Source organism: Dermacentor silvarum, chromosome 2 (assembly GCF_013339745.2).
Source record: "Dermacentor silvarum isolate Dsil-2018 chromosome 2, BIME_Dsil_1.4, whole genome shotgun sequence".
NCBI classification, from domain to species: domain Eukaryota; kingdom Metazoa; phylum Arthropoda; class Arachnida; order Ixodida; family Ixodidae; genus Dermacentor; species Dermacentor silvarum.
In genome coordinates this window covers 214,359,570-214,373,592 of record NC_051155.1, presented here as the reverse complement: position 1 = coordinate 214,373,592, position 14,023 = coordinate 214,359,570, and the positions used below count along the sequence as shown (strand labels likewise).

Sequence of the window (14,023 nt, the reverse complement as noted above, 5' to 3'; positions counted from 1 at the left end):
TCAGTAAAACCGAATCGCGCCCCCTCCGCGTCCGGGCTGCCAGCACGTGTCGTCGACCGCCCTCGTTTCTACGTTTCCGCGCCTGGACGTGCTCTCTTTATATTATCGTTCGGGGAGCAGCAGCAGCACCTATAGCAGCCGGCCACACGCCGAACGCGCGCTCGTTTGCCGTTCGACGTGTCGTCACACACGAGCAGACTCCGCAGTCGCTCACGCGAGCGCCGCCACGAGCCGCTTTCACCTCCGGTCTAGACTCTCGCGAATCATATTCACTCAACAAGCAAGGCGACGTCTGGAAAGAACGCAATCGTCTGAGGCCAGCGCGCGTCGGGCGTTAGAGTCGCCTGCGAGAATCGGAGCTCTAGTAGCTAGAGCGGGTGAGGGGCGCGCTGCGATAACAGAATGCCCTTCCTCCTCCTCCTCCTCTCCGCAAGCCTGCCTCTTCCCTCCTCCTCCTGGTCAGTCATTCCACGCCCGATAAGCCACCGCCGAACAAACTGTACCCTGCGGCGGCACCGATCGCTAAATACGCCCCGACAAGCTTTGCAGACGGCACGCAACCTCGCTCCGAGAAGAGACCACGGCATCGCCCGCGGACGTGGTAAGAGGAACTTTATACGTCTCTTCTCTCGCACGCGCTGTATTAAACAGCCGCGTGATTCCCGCCTGCTCGGCACAAGGCGCGACGGCGCCACGGCAGCTTGCGCAAGCCGTGCTGCTGCAGGCTTCGCCTGCCTGCGCCTGCACCTGGCAGGTCCGCGGCAGGACGAGCGGCAGTTGGCGGCTTTATATACGCGGTTTGTGCGGACGGAACGCAAGTTGGGGCTGTGTGCAAAAACTCGCGCTCTCACCCGCTCTCACCTCGCTCGATTCGTTTTACGGCGGCGGCTGGGAAGACGCGCGTTATCTTGAACGGGAGTTCGCGAGGCTTAGCGGTGTACGCCCCGGGCAGCGGTGAAACGCGTGATATCGAGATGCACGCCCCTCACGGCACAACGAGTGTCGAAACCCAGCCGATCGCGATGTTGCGGCGTAGAACGCGGAATGCCGTCTCCTCGGCCGCCCTGCTCTTCGCTGAGTGACGCTGTTTGCGACTTCCTTAATTTAAGCGCTAGGTGAGTCGCTTGGAGAATTCGGAATGAGCTAATTTCGTCACCAAGGCGTCGTTCGGGAGTTAGAAATGCGACCTTGAAGCACTCCGTTGTGAATTATAATGATGCAGCAACGCACGCTGAACCAAACATATTTTGGAAAGGTTTGCATTCGGAAAGCGCTCCTAATGCGAGGTGCACTGAACCACGGCCAACAGTGTTCTTTATACAGCCGCGAAGCTCAATACGTTCACAGCGTGAGGCACTTGCTTTCTTCTCCGGTGATCTATCGTGCCGTTTATCGCTTTTCAGTCAGTCAGTCGCACTGGCACTCTGTGTATGCACTTCAAATCAGTTAAGGTATAATCGTCAGTGTAGGCGCCTGCATGCGATCCTGAACCTAGTTAAAGGCTCAGTTGGCGCTGTGTAACCAGCGTCTTGCTCTAGAACTCGGATGCGGTGATCATCAGCGAAACGTGAATGAGTCGAGTAATGGTCAAAGGCAGCAAGTGACCCCAAGGCTTCGTCAGCTCTGTGTTCGCATTGTAATGCCAACGGGGTATATTGTGCGTCGCAATCTGGCACCCTGGCGAGATGCTGCTGTTTATACTTGCGTGAAAGGGACGCAGTTCGGCAACACAGAATGAGTGACGCCGTCAATCATCAGTAGTGAACCTGCAGGCGTAACTGGAACATTTGCGCTGAAGAGAGTGGTAGTTTTCAGAATGTGGTTTATTTTCGGTGTCTGCGTAGTAAGCGCAGTTCTTACTAAAGCGAAGCGGCAAACGTTTCTTTGTGTATACCATTCCATGGTGTCGCCTGGGTCTGTCGGTCTTTCGGTCGGTCGCTGGTCGTGTTCTCGCCAAGTAAATTCCTCCTCACTCTCTAAAAAAGAAAAAGAAAGCGCGTCCGGCATGCAGCGGGATTTGAACCTACCCCCCCCCCCCTCCCCTCGGATTGAAGGGATCGCCGTGTGTTTATGATGATTATGATTTCCATACTATGGCACATACCCGTAATGGGAGCTCGACGAAGAAGCGTGTAATAGTGTTGATTATGATGATGATTTCCGTACAGTGATACATGCCCAAAACGGGGGATCGGCCAATAAGGGGCCCGTGCACTTAGAATAAATAAGAAGGCATGAAGAAATACAAGTAAATAATATATTTTTAAAGCTTTTTGTGCGCACACAAACGGGGACGAAGAAAAGGAATAACACAAGGACGAGCGCTCGTCCTTGTGTTACTCCTTTTCTTCGTCCCTGTTTGTTTGCGCACAAAAAGTTTTTAAAATGAATCTGTTCCAACTATAGTTGGAACAGATGGAATCTATTCCAACTATAGTGCGAGTCGGCCTATAGGCCGACTCGCACTTATGCTTCAGTAATATAGTTGTCGCATTGCCCATAGCGCGGGTACGCGAGAGCCCATGCGCACGCGTCAGTTTCCTTTAGAGCAAAGATGCAGGAATGAATGGGGCAAATTTGTAGCATTTCATTAACCGCTTCACGAATGCTTCGCTTTTCATAGTTTCCAAAATATGCGTTAGATCTGCATAACTTCCTAGTGTTTTTTTTTTTTCATTCTAAGGTCATCGATAGCTATTTCTGTATTACAAGCTACAAATGTTAGCATTAACTGCGAACAAATGAATCAATCGTTTTCCCGAATATTGGTGCTGATTTTGCTACAGCCCTATCATATCGTGGCATGCTATAGATATCCTATTTCCAAGCATTAAAAGGGAACTTCGCAGTGTTCAGTGGCGTTGGTCGCTACATCATATGTACTTGTTCTGCTTGCGTCTTTCGGCGTGGCACATTTACGAAGGGATTCTTATCAATGAATTTAACAACGCATAGCATTGAGTGAGCCAGAGTGAATTCTCGTATAGCGCATATTTTGCAACTTTTTCGATACTGTGCGGCTTGCACTTATTGTTCTGCACTTATTGTTCTGACAATGTATATTGATCTAGCGGAGGTGTTTTACCAATAAATTAAAAGCAAGCTTTGCCTAATTGTCAGTGCCGAGTAATTTGACCCATTACTATGAAAAAATAATTATGTAAGAAAGGTTAGATTTCTGAACAGAACGAGTCTATAAACGGCTTTTCCATGTGGGTGTACGTCGCCAGATTCGCCAGTCTGCTTTCTTTTATGGAAAACAGATGCCAACGGCCCTTTTCTATTTTGCATCAGCTGTATGACGGCAGGGGAAAAAAACTCGACATAAAAGGAGATATATTGCTGTGTTTACAGGAAGCTGTTCAGTACGCATATGCTCTATACAAAAAAAAAAAACAGAAAATTCAGAGCATTTCCACTACTGTGAAGATGGAAGCCAGCGAAGCTGTGACTATGGTGGCTCTACTATAGTGAATTTATATATTACCATTATTGACTTTATTGAGCGTCTTCGGCATGTTCGTCAAAGAGCAAGGACACCGGCGTCTTGCCTTTGCCCGGCGCGATGCCCAAGTAGTGTGTTTGCTGCGCCAAATCCGCCCCATCGTCATAGACGAGCGTATGAGCCACAACGTTCATAGCCGCAGCGCACTGCACGGCAGCGTCAGGATCCTGATGTCAGGATAATGGAAGATGTGGTTAAACGAGCGTCCGTCTCATCGCGAGTTCAACGGGCAACTGCTGATAGCAGCGCTAGCGCGATCTCTGCGTCAAATCTCTGTGAGACAAAGGGACACAACGATTGGTGGGACGTGCCGCCGCCATAACAGTGAGAAATCCATCATCCGTTTTGATACCTGTGCTGGTGTCAACAGCTGGTGGGAAACCGCCACGCACATGGAGCCGAAATTTTGATCTACTTCCGGTGTTTCTATATACTTTTGTTGCCGGACGCAATCTCCTGGAACCTAGCCTATAACCGCTTCGCTGTAAAAGAAACTTTTGAAAATTAACTCGTGGTAGGTCCTTGATGAACGGAATTACCACGTGTTGTATTGTTTCTTCCTACAGCACAGGTCAGCGTCTTCATTTTTTAGGTGGCTGTTATGTGCAGAGACTCAGCTTCAACAAAGTCACTCCCTCATCAGAACAGGAATTGGCCTTGCTGGTGCAGTATTCCTCCACTACCTCCCTCATGAGTCATGACTCCTGCAATTAACCCATGGCCCTCAGTCCCCAGCGGCGGCGGAGCACCTGATCATTGCAGCGGTCAGACCTGCGACGCGGCAGAGGGTGCTAAGAATCTCTGGGTCCGAACAGGCCGCCACTGGAACCTGAACCTGGCAATGTTCAACATGCGCATCCTCTCGAGTAAGGCTAGCTTAGCAGGGCTATTTGAGGAATTATCAGGCATTGCCTTGGATATTATTGACCTTAGTGAGGTTAGAAGAACTGGTGAGACTTATACAGTGCTGAAAAACGGCCACGTCCCCTGCTACAGAGGTCTGCCAGATAAGAGAGAATTCTGGGTAGGCTTTCTAGTTCATAAGGACATAACGGGCAACATTGATGAATTCTACAGCATTATTGATAGGGTAGCAGTCGTCGTAATAAAGCTGAATAGGAGGTGTAGATTGAAAGTAGTACAAGCCTATGCCCCAACCCCCAGCCACGATGATGAAATAAAACAGAAAGGTACAAACTCAGTATACTGTAGTCATGGGCGACTTTAATGCAAAAGTGGGGGAAAAGCAGGCTGGTGAGCAAGCTATTGGCAACTACGGCATCGACTCTAGGAACACTAGAAGAGAGAGAGATAAAACTTTATTTTGTCCATGATGGGGTCTGGGGGCGGCGGGGGTTGGGAGACTAACCACCAGGCCTCCCCTTCCTCAGACGGCGGCCAGCCCTTGTTTTCTGACTAGAAGAGAGTTGTTGGTAGAATGCGCGGAAAAGAATAGGCTCCGAATGATGAATACCTTCTTCAGGAAGCGCAGCAACATGAAGTGGACCTGGAAAAGCCCTAATGTAGAAACAAGGAACGAAAGAGATTTCATACTCTCTGCCGATTCCAGCATAGTGCAGGATGTAGAAGTGCTAGGAAGGGTAAAGTGCAGTGACCATAGGTTAGTAAGGTCTAGGATTTCTCTCAGTTTGAAAAGAGAAAGAATAAAATTAGTCAAGAAGAAACAGGCCAACCTAGACGCAGTAAGGGTAAAAGCAGACCAATTCGGGCTGCTGCTCGCAAACAAATATGCAGCTTTAGAACAAGAAGTTGAAGACAACATAGATGTAATAAATGAAACCGTAACTAGGCTGATCTCAGAAGCAACAATTGAAGTGGGAGATAAGGCACCAAAGCAACCAGTAGGTAAGCTCTCCCAAGTAACAAAGGACCTAATAAAGAAACCACTAAGCATGAAAGTGTCAAACGTAAAAGATCACATATAATTCACTGAACTGTCAAAACTGATCAACAAGAAGACAGTCAGGGATAGTCGAAATTAAAACGCGAAAGGATTGAGGAAGCAGTAAAACATGGACGAAGCATGAAATCAGTGAAACGAAAACTGGGCATAGGACAAGGCAAGATGTATGCAGTGAAAGATAGGTAATACCACCAGCAATTTCGATGACATAGTAAAAGCAGCGGAAGAATTCTATACTGACCTGTGCAGTACCCAGACCAGCCAAGCTACTTTCATTCGAAATAGTGATGAACAGGATACAGAGGCTCCTCCCATAACTAGCGATGAAATTAGAAGGGCCTTGAAAGACATGACCAGGGGAAAAGCTGCTGGAGAAGATGGAATAACAGTAGATTTAATCAAAGATGGAGGAGATATCATGCTTGAAAAGCTTGCGGGCCTTTATACGCAATGCCTCACAACTTCAAGTGTACCAGAGAGCTGGAAGAACGCCAACATTATACTAATCCATAAGAAGGGAGACGTTAAAGAATTGAAGAATTATAGATCCATTAGATTGCTTTCAGTATTGTATAAAATATTCACCAAGATAATTTCCAATAGAATCAGGGCAACACTTGACTTCAGCCAACCGAGAAAACAGGCTGGCTTCAGGAAGGGATATTCTACGATGGATCATATCCATGTCATCAATCAGGTAATTGAGAAATCTGCGGAGTACAATCAACCTCTGTATATGGCTTTCATAGATTACGAAAAGGCATTTGATTCAGTAGAGAAACCAGCTGTCATAGAGGTATTGTGTTATCAAGGAGTACAGGAGGCATACGTGAATATCTTGACAAATATCTACAAAGATTTCACAGCCACCTTGGTTCTGTGCAAGAAAAGTAGAAAGTTGCTTATCAAGAAAGGGGTCAAGCAAGACGACACAATATCTCCAATGCTATTCAATGCACGCTTAGAAGAAGTATTCAAGCTCTTAGACTGATAAGGCTTAGGAGTGAGGATAAACGGTGAATATCTCAGCAACCTTCGGTTTGCAGATGACATTGTCATATTCAGCAACAATGGGGACAAATTACATCAAGTGACTGAGGGCCTTAACCGACATAGTGTAAGAGTGTGGTTGAAGATTATTATGCAGAAGACAAGCATAATGTTCAATAGCCTGGCAAGGGAACAAGAACTCAGGATCGCGAGTCAGCTTCTATAGAGTCGGTAAAGGAGTACGTTTATCTAGGTCAATTACTCACAGGGGACCCTGATCATGAGAAGAAAACTTACAGAAGGATAAAGTTGGATTGGAGTGCTTACGGCAGGCATTGCCAAATCCTGACTGGTAGCTTACCACTGTTGTTGAAAAGAAAAGTGTACAATCATTGCATTCTACCGGTGCTAACATTTGGGACAGAGATTGGAGATTATTAACAAAGAAGCTCGAGAACAAGTTAAGGACCGCACAAAGAACGATGGAACAAAAAAATGCTAGGCCTAACCTTAAGAGACAGGCAGAGAGCGGTGCGGATCAGAGAGCAAACGGGGATAGCCGATATTCTAATTGACATTAAGAGAAAAAAAATGCAGCTCGGTCGGCGATGTAGTGCGTAGTATGGATAACCGGTGGACCATTAGAGTTACAGAATGGATACCAAGAGAAGGAAATCGCAGTCGAAGACGGCGGAAAACTAGGTGAGGTGACGAAGTTAGGAAATTTGCAGGCCCAAGTTGGAATCAGCTAGCGCAAGACAGGGGTAATTGGAGATCGCAGGTAAAGGCCTTCGTCCTGCAGTAGACATAAATGTAGGATGATGATTATGGTGATGAATATGTGCGCATATACACGATGTGTATCTGAGTCGTAGAGCCAATCGTTACAGAAAGTTGCTTAGCCCCTGTTTCTATCTCACCTTCGCTGTCATAAAATGAAAATTTAGTTATTGTCTGTGAACAAAAGGGTGTACAAAAACCAATGCCGGTGTAATGTAGCTATTCTATTCCAGTTCTTTTTCTATCCGCGATTCGTCAGTAGCCCGAGCGTTGCTCTGCCTGCACATCATCACCAAGATCGGCTTGGCGGAAGCGGTGGGTGATAAGAAAAAGGACAGAGTCGAGTAAAAAGAAAGCGTTCTATTACATTGACTCAGTATATTGTTCCTAGATTTTTCAAAATGTTGGTAATCTTAAGCTTCATGACGGGATATATTTTGTTTGTTTTTTATCGAGATGGCGACGGTGGGTAAGGATAGGTTTTGTCATTGTTGTTGTCTTCGATATTCAGGAAGTTCTAACCTTGTAAATATATTTTTTTTTCTGTTTTGACGGCATTCACGTCGCACGAATCACTTCTGCTCCATTTGTTATTTTGTTCCTTTTACCACTGAGAGGTTCATCTATTCTGAAACCACGAAGGAGCGTTAGGCTGCCCTTCTGTGCCCAGTAGATTAATAAACGCCCGGGTAAATTTTGCCATCTGTTGTTCAGTGTAAAGGCCTGAGAAAAAAGCATGCACTCATTTAATACGCGACGGAATGGTACCAGTGTTAGTAACTTAGCGAGACAGTCACTAAGTGTTACCAATTCCTTTAGTGACTTTTATATTGATGTCAGTAACCTTGGTGAATTTCTTTGAAGTTTCTCAAGGCACTTTCGCCAGGCTTGATGCCTCGCCCCTATTTTATTTCGACTTGGCTTTCGTCACTCCTTCTAAAGACATATCGAAGAGTTTATTAGTGAGCCATCCTGATGCATCAAAGCTTCTTTTATAGGCAAAGCGCTATTTTGATATCTGATACCGCTTAAGAAAAACGAGAGTTGTTATCACTTTTCGCGTTCGAACCGCTCACTCGTCACCGCAGGAGATAATTTAAAGCTGTAGTTTAAGAAACCGTAGGGAAGACGTCCAGGAACCTAACCTTAAAGAAATACAATATTGTGAGCACGTCATCGTCTACATCTTTGTTGTTATCATCATCAGTTACAGGGACTTCTCGATAAAGGTGATGTGATTTTGGCCGTGATATGGCGACTTTGTTCGAAACAATGTTACCAACACTGAGTCACACTCAAGCACTATTGGAAATGTTTTGATAAGTTACAAAGGGTGGGCCTGGCCCTCAAGTGGTCTGTAGCGCCGCTAAGAAAACCTTCGCGAGTTCACTATTGCGCACGCATCACAGGTGATAGCGGATTTCACCATTACGAGACCGCATATTTTGCTATAATCATTGCATGCCATTGCGAAGCTACAGTCGTAAATTGTCATTTTGCTGCTCTGCCCATTCTTCGTAATCAGCTGCTTCGTTTGCACTTTCTGCATCACTCATATACATTAATTCACTTCATGCGGCGTAATTGGAGTTTATCTTTTGCTTTTTTTTTAGTCCCGATAAAAAGGAACACTGTGTAAAGACTTGCGTAAAGCTAAGCTGCATTACTAACTTTGCTGTGTCCTTTTTGCCTGAGTGAGAAGTAGGTGTGTGACATCACTCGTAATGCCAACCTCCCGCACAAACATATAGTATAAAAAAAGAAAGCTAAATTATATTACTGTAATATCAATACAGCGACTCTTATTGTCACATGACGCTTAGCGAATCAGAAAAGACGTGGATGGCAATGCCACGCTGAAGTTCTCGCAGCACCTTACCATGACGTCATCAATTTTGACAGCGTTTACGCGGGTCTAGTTAGGTGTTCGTAGATAAAGAATGGCTATATATTGCATCGTAAAGGGACTAAAGACTGGACATTGTAGGTTTCCAGGACTTTACCTGTGCCTAAACGGCCCGAATATCAGAAAACACTTCGAAATTGGTGACGTCGCGGGGCTGAGTGTCCGGCGCGAAATTCAAAGTAGGGAAGTGGGGCACTCATTTTTTCTCATAATTAACCTACCACCAAATTAATTAGAAGCTGATTTTGAATAAATGATACTTCAGTCTAAACTGTTTCAATGTCACTCTTTTGTGTCCCTTTAAATGAATCCTTATCGCCTGCCCTTATTGTGCGTGTTCATATACCCTTGCGTATCTATGTACAGCTGTTTGACTGTCATTAGGCGGTATCACACATTAATATAGCATCAATACGTTTATTACTATTATTTTGGTTTATTCATACCTCAAAGGGTCGGTTGCATTACATGAGAGGTGGGTATTACAATGGCAGTAAACATGATGCATCGATCGTTATCGCCATTAATGATGGAGTCTTTGAAGAGAAGGTTTTCATATGGTTAAGTTTTCTTAATAATACCACAACTTTTTCCACTAGCCGTTTGTCAGAATAGCGTGAGAAGCTATATTCGTCGCTGTTTTATTGCGATAACAGTACAGGGATTGGGGCTGTTGATTACATTTATGTAGTCGACGTCGTGTAGACGAATACTACGGACACGGTATCACGTACGCGGGACCATAGATGATGAAGATGATTTATTGGCATCCACTTTGAACCGGGGCAGTGACAAATAGTAACCTAGCCTGCTTGATTCATAGCATACTGCTTGAGCAGCATGCTATATATGCATTTAATTCCAGTATATCTTTATATGCATCTCCCTAATGTTCTCTTTTTTTTCTCTTCCTCAAAACTTCTATATCTAACGAATGCGGTCATAACTTTTCCCTACTTTTCTTTCACCAATACTCCAAGCGTATCTTGCTTATTTCGACTGCTGACCGCTTCATGCTTCCGTCCATTTTAAATCGAAGCGCTTCTGGGAGGTTTACATTACCTGCGGGTCTCATTAGGGTGTGCTGGGCGGTCTCCAAATTTTTTCTGCAGCAGACATATGTATCATGTTATTGCGAATATTTTCTCCGGTAAGTTTTTATCCTTAGGCAACCAGCTCGAGCCTCAGATAGCAAGGCACTGCCCACTGTGTAATCGTGCAAATTTTCCCTTCTAATTTCTTTCTTCCCATTCTTGTAAATCTGCATAGTCTTTTGTAGCGTTAGCTACACTGGCCTAGCCAAGCCCGTTTCGCGCGGCACATCAAGAGCCGTGCTGCGCATGCGCAAGGATCAGTGATGTCACACGGCTTGCGCACCGGAGCCACCGGAGCCGGCACCTCTCGCGCACTCCGCCGCCGCCGGTCTGCGCATTCCAGAGGAGTGACGTCGTAGCCGTGGTAGACGCACTGGCGCCGGCGCGCGCTCGCTGTGCAGTCGCCGTCTGACACTGCGCTGGAGCCGCTGCGCTTCTGACTGGCGTTTGCCAGTGTGGTATAGCCATGGAGAAGGAGAGCGCAAATGCTGCTCAACAGCGCAGAAGAACGGAGAAGCTTGACTCATCGGATCCCGAAGTAGTTGCCTGGCAATTAGCGGTTGAGCGTAGGAGACAACCAGGAAAGCTAAGAATAATCAGCTGAACCTTTGCTAACGCTACGTGTATCCTGGCATAGCCGAGCTAAGCCACTGCAACTTTTTTTTGTTTCCCTTTTTTCCATCCAATTCCGCCTCTGTTTCTCTCACTTTCTGTTGACACCTGGTTGTCTTTTTACTCTTTGAATTACCCTGTTTTTGCTTGCCAGCTTTCTTGACTTCTTGTGCGATTCTGTGTCCACGCTTTTCAGGTACAGATACTTGTGCACTTTAATCACCCATTTATTTTCATCTATGGTCCTCAGCTTTTCTTTGAAACAAGTTTTGGCCTGCGCTTCTCCGACTTCAAAAGTGGTCCAATCAATGTGGCCCTGCACTGACTCATATGTGGCTTTGCCATAGGACCACGTACCCGCGGTAGCACCGTCTGCCAAGAAAGAACGACGTGAGATTTGGTTGTGCCACGCGCATGAACTTGCTTTTTCAGCTCGACCGTAGGTTAAGAAGTCTGTTCCAACCCTCCACAAGGATTGTTACAAAGCGACATATATTTCTTTGTGCCAGCGGTGAGGCCCAATTCACCAGACGGTCTCAAAGTGCGGGATATTGAAGCGAACGCCAGCTGAAGTCACCTAACGTAAACTTTCATTACACTGTGACTGTCCCCGCTACAATGTGGCAAGAAAAGTGCTCGCGACTGCGCTTGAAAAACTGGACAATCGCCCCCTCACAGAAGAAAAAGTTTTAGGACACTGGTGTAGACGGACTTCGGCACTCAAGGCCTTAAGGGCTCTGCTGAAGTTTTTAAGGGCTTGTGAATTGTGCGACCGGCTTTGAACGTTGTAGCGCGTAGGGTCGCGTTATTGCGCAAATTTTCTTACTTCAATGTTTTTTTTTTCTTCTATCATCTTTTATTCGCTTTGCCCCTTTCCCCAGTACAGGGTAGCAAGCCGGTATTCACACTGGCTAACCTCCTTGTCTTTCTTTCTTTCTCTCTCTCTCTCTCATTACACTGGAGCAAGAAAAATCAATAAATAAACTCCCTCACTAAAAAACCACACTCAGCATTTTACAATAAGCCAACAGCCGCCACGCCGGATGTTGCCTAATGAATGATCCACGCAAGAACTTTACACTGTTGGGAACGGGCTGGCGTTTCAGCTCAGCGCTGCCATCCGTTGTTGCGGGTCGGAGATTAATCCCACCGCTGCCACCAATTGTTGGGAACGGGCTGGCGTTTCAGCTCAGCGCTGCCATCCGTTGTTGCGGGTCGGAGATTAATCCCGCCGCTGCTGCCAGTTTGTTGAGACTCGGGTAGCGTCTAGGCCGGTGATCCTTCAGCCAGAGGGATGAGCACGTCCGGGAGTAAGAGCGAGAGAAAAAAGGTTTATTTTACATATTTACAGTGGCTCCAAATATCGAAGCCCACTCCATGAGGAAGCACTTTGAAAGTCTCAGCTCACTACATGTCTGAGCACATATCAGAACACGTCAGGACACACCACTGCATGCAAGGTGTCTCCTTATAAAACATCGGTCTTCCCTAGTTGACCCGACTAGGGAATCAGATGACCTTGATGCGGCCAATCAGACGCCGTCTTGTTCACTGAACTCCGCCTCCAATGTTGCACCTTCGAAGCAAGGACGAGGCAATCCGAAAACAGGGGGTTGACACTCCTTCCACGAAAGTCGGTGACCTGTTTCTTGACCTCCGACGGTCATCTTGCCCGGGTCGGGAGAATGGCCTTTGCACTAATCCCCGCGTCTAACGAAGGGGGGCAAGCTTCGCGAGCTTCTTTGTCATCGCGTCCCAGCCGGTGTCGCGCGCCGCGTCGCCAAGTAGGCGGCGGCTGATGAAGGGGGTGGCATCGGGGAAAGCACCTAAAGAATGCGCACTGCCTAGTTGGGGCGCTTGTTTGCCTGTCTCGTCGGTGTCTGGCACTGTCGCCGTCTCGGCGACGCTCATGAAAGGGCCTGCCTCGATGGGAAACAATCAAAGAATGCGCCCGGCCGATTCGGGACGCAACAACACCCAGTACGGCCGTCTCCGGCCTGATATTTCTTGCTACGGTGTTTCTGCGAACTAATGATAGCCGGTTAAAGTCCACGTTTGTTAGAGTGCCCCAAGGTTTCTAAACAAGACGACGAATAAGGCAGTAAAATAAATTTTTGTAAGTATGAACCAGGTTTTGAGGCCACAACAACTTCAGGTTGGTTGGGCGCAAGGTCTTTCGCTCTCCCCCAACACTTGGCCATAATCTCTCGTTGAGCAGACGCTACGAACATTTCTCTGGGACTTTGAACTCGAAGGCGACGACAAACAAAATGTGATTGAAGTCGCAGTAGCAGCGCCGACGGAAGCACGATAATGAAGCAGGTACTGCCGCGACGCAACGAGCGCAGCGAAAAGAAGATAAGCGTCGCTGTTAACGAGAATGCACCTTCTTTTGTGTAAAGAAAAATGTCCTAACCGCGGAGAAAATGATGTTAGACAACTCGAACGCTACGTATCACCACAAAAAAAAAGGGGGGGGGGGGGGGGGGGGCGTTAGCTGCTGTTTACCCAACAAGCACGGCAACTATTTGTATACGATCTTCGTCGGGCTCCTTTTAGTGGCACGCTCTGCTTGCGTTGCAATGCGCATAGTTCTCAATAGTGTAGCGCTGTGGACGGTTGCCAAAGTTGGCCGACCCTCGCCATCAGCTCGCATTGCCAACCCTAGCGCCAGTGCCAAAAACGCCCATGTACCGTTCACTGTGGGCACGTTCAAAAACTCCAGGTGGTCCATATTAATCTGAACCCCCCCCCCCCTCCCTACAGCGTCCCTCACAATCATATCGCGGTTTTGTCACGTGAAACCCCAGTATTTTAACCCTAGCTCCCGCCAAATTGTGAACGCTCTGACGCTCCTCACCGGCAACAGGTGCTCGCGAGAGCGCTTTATAGAAGGCCGCAAAGCACGCATGCAGGCTATGAAACCTCAATGCAAGCAAGGGATGCGCGTGTGTGCGCATAACGTTAATTTCTGCACATGCACACTGTTGATATACGACTGGCTTGCGTGTACAAGTCCGTTCCGCACGCTAAACTAAGGCCGCTAGAACTACATAACGCCTTCACCATTTATATACGCAGAGCCGCGTAAAACAAGTTTCAGCATAGCCTCAGTGCGCCGTGCCACTTCCCTTCATACAGAAACTTAACAGGTAGATGGGTACTCTCTCTGTCCGTAGTCGCCAATCCAACGCACGAACACACCCAGCTTC

The 14,023-nt window shown here is 47.1% G+C and overlaps 1 protein-coding gene across 1 annotated transcript in view; it reads left to right on the top strand.

Moving 5' to 3' along the window:
- The first annotated feature begins 322 nt into the window (after positions 1-322).
- LOC119442584 (uncharacterized) overlaps positions 323-14,023 on the top strand; it is a 46,538-nt gene continuing 32,837 nt past the window's right edge. Inside the window, exon 1 of the mRNA XM_037707508.2 lies at positions 323-601. The gene's annotated coding sequence lies outside the window, so the exon portion shown is untranslated. The remainder of the gene's footprint in view (positions 602-14,023) is intronic.